The sequence below is a fragment of the Cebus imitator genome, unplaced genomic scaffold, assembly GCF_001604975.1.
Source record: "Cebus imitator isolate Cc_AM_T3 unplaced genomic scaffold, Cebus_imitator-1.0 Scaffold140, whole genome shotgun sequence".
Classification (NCBI taxonomy): Eukaryota; Metazoa; Chordata; class Mammalia; order Primates; family Cebidae; genus Cebus; species Cebus imitator.
In genome coordinates this window covers 2,661,120-2,665,928 of record NW_016107455.1, presented here as the reverse complement: position 1 = coordinate 2,665,928, position 4,809 = coordinate 2,661,120, and the positions used below count along the sequence as shown (strand labels likewise).

The 4,809-nt window shown below is 53.4% G+C and overlaps 1 non-coding gene across 1 annotated transcript; it reads left to right on the top strand.

The window, feature by feature from the left end:
- Positions 1-233: 233 nt before the first annotated feature.
- LOC119473231 lies at positions 234-356 on the top strand. Its single transcript, XR_005202434.1, has one exon. It is a non-coding gene; the product is annotated as a U6atac minor spliceosomal RNA (small nuclear RNA).
- The last annotated feature ends 4,453 nt before the right edge of the window (positions 357-4,809 follow it).

The window sequence follows — 4,809 nt, the reverse complement described above, 5'->3', positions numbered from 1 at the left end:
CAAGCCTGAGCCTCAATCACTCTGCACCGGTCTCACCCAACATGTATATACACACAGATTCAAAATAAGAGAGACAGGTTGTATAAAAGGAGAGAAGGGGCCGGGCGTGGTGGCTCACACTTGTAATCCAAGCACTTTGGAGGCCAAGGCAGGTGGATCACCTGAGGTCAGGAGTTCAACACCAGCCTGACCAACATGGTGAAACCCCATCTTAAAAAAAAAAATAAAAAAATAAAAAAAAAGAAAGGAGAGGTTAGCGCTCCCTTTGACACAGATGGAGGAGGCCCTTGGGCCTGACAACACGCATACAGTTAAGGCACTGCCACCTACATCGTGGCATCTAAACATCTTTTCTTAAAAAATTTTAAAATAATAAATTAAGGCAGGGCATGGTATCTCAGGCCTGTAATCTCAGTCCTTTGGGAGGTCAAGGTGGGGGATCGCTTGAGGCTAAGAGTTCAAGACCAGCCTGGCAACACGGTGAAACCTCGTCCCTACTAAAAATATCAAAAAGTTAGCTGGGCATGGTAATACCCCTGAGGCAAGAGAATCACTTGAACCCAGGAGGCAGAGGTTTCACCATTGCACTCCAGCCTGGATGACAAAGTGAGACTCTCTCTCAAAAAAAANGACCATAGCAGGAGGACTGCCTGAGCTCAGGACTTGTAGACCAGCCTGGGCAACACAGCAAAACCTTGTATCTACTAAAAACACAAAAAATTAGGGTGGTGTAGTAGTGTGTGCCTGTAGTCTCAGCTACTCAAGAGGCTGAGAGACGCAAGAGTCACTTGAACCCAGGAGGCAGAGGCTGCAGTGAGGCACTCCAGCCTGGATGACAAAGTGAGACTCTCTCTCAAAAAAAAAAGAAAGAAAGAAAGAAGAAAAGAAAAATAAACAGGCTGGGCATGGTGGCTCACACCTGTAATCCCAGTACTTTGGGAGGCCGAGGCAGGCAGATCATTTGAGGTCAGGAGTTTGAGACCAGCCTGGCCAACACGGCAAAACCCTGCCCCTAGTAAAAATACAAAAATTAGGCGGGCGTGGTTGCATTCGGCTGTAATCCCAGCTACTCTCAGGAGGCTGAGGCAGGAGAATCGCCTGACCCCGGGAGGTGGAGATGGAGTGAGCAGAGATCGCACCACTGTACTCCAGCCTGGGCAACAGAGTGAGACTCAATCTCAAAAAAAAAAAAGAAAAAGAAAAAAACAAGAAATAGGTAAAATAATAATATGAAAAATTTTATTTAAAAAAGAGAGCCAGGGGACGAAGACTACCAGTTGGAGATCTACTGGTTTATGCCAGACACCATCACATACATTTTTCGTAATCTTCACCACACACTTACAAGGTAGATATCATAACCCTCATCTCACTGGGAAGAGCCCGGGGCATGGAGGAGTCACTTGACCAAAGCCATGCAGCTGGCGAGCCGCAGTTGGAACCCAAGCGCTCATCTGGACGCAAAGTGCACCTCCGTGGCCCTCATGCTGGGCTGCTTCGAGAGAAAAACTCTTCACGAAAACCAAAATGATCCCTCGCTTCTGAGACAACTCTCTTTCAGGGACTTATCACGGATTAGGAGCGCTGCTCTTTTGTGTGAAAAGAACTGAGACTGGCCAAATATTTACCAGCCCGAGCAGAGGGCTATGGACTGGCCCAGCAGCAGAATTAACTCCTCGCGAAGTGTCACGCGCCAAGCCGTTGCTAGACAAAGCGGAGGACAGAACCCTCACCATTCAGACAGCTCGGCTTTGGGCAAAGAGGGACCGAAGGAAACCCAGGGAAGCAGCCAGAGGCACGGCAGGGATGGCCACCAACAAAACCCTGGAGAGATTTCTTCTAAGGTTCAGGACTTCCCGGGTTGCTAGGACGGGGAGGGGTGCGGATGAGAGGGCTGGCTTCTCCCAGTACTGCCTTTGTCATTCCAGTCCTGCTGGATAAAAGCTGATCTTTAATCTTTCATAGGTTGGGATTTTTATTTTTCTTAAAATCTTTCTAGATCTACTTTGTGACAATCAAAAGTTCCTTATTAATTTTCCCAATCTTCTATCCTAGATAATATACCCATCTGAAAAAAAAAAAAAAAAAAAGCAAGCAAGCCAAAAAGGTGAGGTTAATTATTCACCAGGCTGCAATTTACCTCAGTTGCGGGAATGCCAGTTTCTTCCCCCCAGTAGGCAGGACCTGGAGTCCAGCTGGATTTTTAGGAGTCGTCCATGAGTCTCCCTGGGTGTCTGGCTAAAAACGTCCCCCTCCTACCAGCTTTGTACCTTGCATTTAGCTGCTTCCTGATCAAGGCTCCAGGGTACGTCAGTCTATGTTCAAGCCACTTCCCCTTAAAACCTTGAGGTACCCATCTTTGAAGGATGGACTGGGGGTGGGGGTAGGAGACAGGAAGGAGGCCTCTGCTCCAGCAAACTATGAATTCGAGAGACAGCAAAATCAGAAAGCTCTCCACTGCAACACAATTCCTCAATACAACGGCCTACACTGAAGCATACATCAGTTTCAGGAGGCCAGGCTTAGCCCAGCCCACTGCATAGCTGATTCAATCACATTTTGCAAAGGAAAAAAACCCAACAAGGAAAAACCTAATCACTCACTTCCCCCAAAGAAATGAAGCACCAAGTCATTTCCTAAAAATCTCTACAGCCCTGGCCAGACCCAGAAAGAATGGGGCACAGCCTGAGGAAACAGCCAGGGGCCATGCTCCTCAGGCCCCACTCCCAGCCCATCCCCGCCAGGGTGGGTGCAGGGCATCCAGCCGGGCCTGCTTTTCGGCATCTCACTGCTCCAGCCCACTTCTGGGATGTTTTATGACCACGCAATATTCTGGAGATTTCCACTTCATTTACTTTTAGACACTGATCCCCAGGGCAGGGAGAGGCATTGGTTCAAAGGGAGAACTTTGTTTTCCCAAGCTGATTCAGCGCTCCAAAGAGCATTTTTCTTAATCAGGGGCGAGGTCTCCAGTGGAAGCTCCCACCAGTTGCACTCCTAGACAATTTTGCCTTCCAACTGAGAATTTATCAAGATGCTCAGAAATCGACCCCGTGGCCAAAGAAACGCTTTTCTCCCATAATTCTGACATCTGCACGTTCCACTGGCTATGTCTCCAGAACAAAAGTCAAGCCAACTGCAGGACGGGCTATGCCCCTGACCAGCCTCCCAGGCCCAAACTCGCCTCAGTGACCCCAAAGCACACCTGACTGCCTGCCACACACCTGGCTCCCCTATGTTGACCCCACATGCCACCAAAATAGGGACAGCAGCATGAGCAGGACGCCTGCAAGGACGACTCTACACGTGGGCTGCAGAGGCAGGCAGCCTGTGGGAAATGCCTCTTGAATGGGTTTTTGCAAGACCTGACAAGGGATGGGCCAACCTGGCCGAGATGGTTCCTCCCTCTCACCCTCCCTTCTCCCAGCTCCTAAAAACCTCTCCTGTTTTCCGAAGCCAAATAAGACAGGGACCAGACGTTCCCTATTTTGTCAATTAGCTCTTCACATAGTTCAGGTCACCTCACTGCATGTCCCCAAATGTTTTTCCATGGCCCCCACAGCCAAGAGCCAAAACCAACACAAACAAAAGGACAAATAACCAAAGTTCCAACAGCGGGCAAACCCGAGGTTTCAGGAGTTGGTGGGTTTTTCTTTTCGTGGAGTAGAAGCAAACATATTAGAGGAATAGATAGAGCCTTTAGCGGAGAGTTTAAAGAATTCCAGCATGAAACTCGAAGAGGGCTGGAGTGAGTCCACAGTATGTTGCATTTTTTCAGGGAACAAAAGACTGGCCACTGGGAACACAGACCGAAGATCCATCTTTAAATAAACGGTGTTTGGGAGAGGGACAGAGGCTTCCTGCTCCAAACCTCCGCTTCCCACCTCCCCAGGGGCAACTCTAGAAGTCAGCCCGGTCCTCCCCATCCCCAAGCTCAAGGCTGCCGCACTAGAAAGCGCAGCAGGGCAGGCCACTGTAAGTGGCTGGGCTTGGCCCATGGGTAAGCCCGGTCCCGTCTGTCCCCTCAACTCAGGTCGCCGGGGTGGAGCCCACGTCTGCCCAGAGGGTACGGACCGCAAGCAGTGACCCCCTCACACTTCTGAGCGCGTCGCTAATTCTCCCGCACGCAGCCGGTGTCGAGCGCACCTCGCTACTCCTTTTCCAGCGTGAACCTGAGGCGGCGGCGGCCCGGCCGGAGCGCACGCGGGCCTGGGAGGAAGCCGGCCTGGGGCGAGGACCGTGGAGAAGACGCTGGTCCCGGGGGCCGAGGACTGGGACTTTGTAGGCCAGTTGATCCGACACCCTCATCTCGCCCGCAAAGACCCAGCCCTCAGCTCCCGTCCGTCTCGGAGTTCGGGCTGCGGCGCGTCCCCGACGGGCTTCCCGGGGCTGGGTCCGGCCGCCGGCTCCGTGCACCGCGCTCCGCTCGGCGGAAGCTCCGAGTGTCCCTCAGGCAGCATTCCCTCAGGGAAGTCCACCCCTCGCCCGACCTCCGGCCGCGGGCTCCGAACCCAGCCCTCGAAGGGTTACACGACGCTCCGCGCGCGCGGCGGCCTCCAGGCCACCCCCAGGCCGCCTCGCGCAGGCCGAGGGACAGCGCTGGGGGAGGGGGAGATGCGGGGACCAAAGCCTCCCCGCCGCAGCCCCACCCTTGCGAGTGGGGCGCAAGAGTTCCGCGCCGAGAAACTTCGCCAGGGTCTCACGCCGCGCCCGCGAGGCCCATCTCCGCTCCGCCTCGGTTACCTGCGCTCAGCTCGGCGGGCGCGGGGCTCCGGGCGCGGGGCGCTGGGCGCGGGGCGGGGCGGGGGC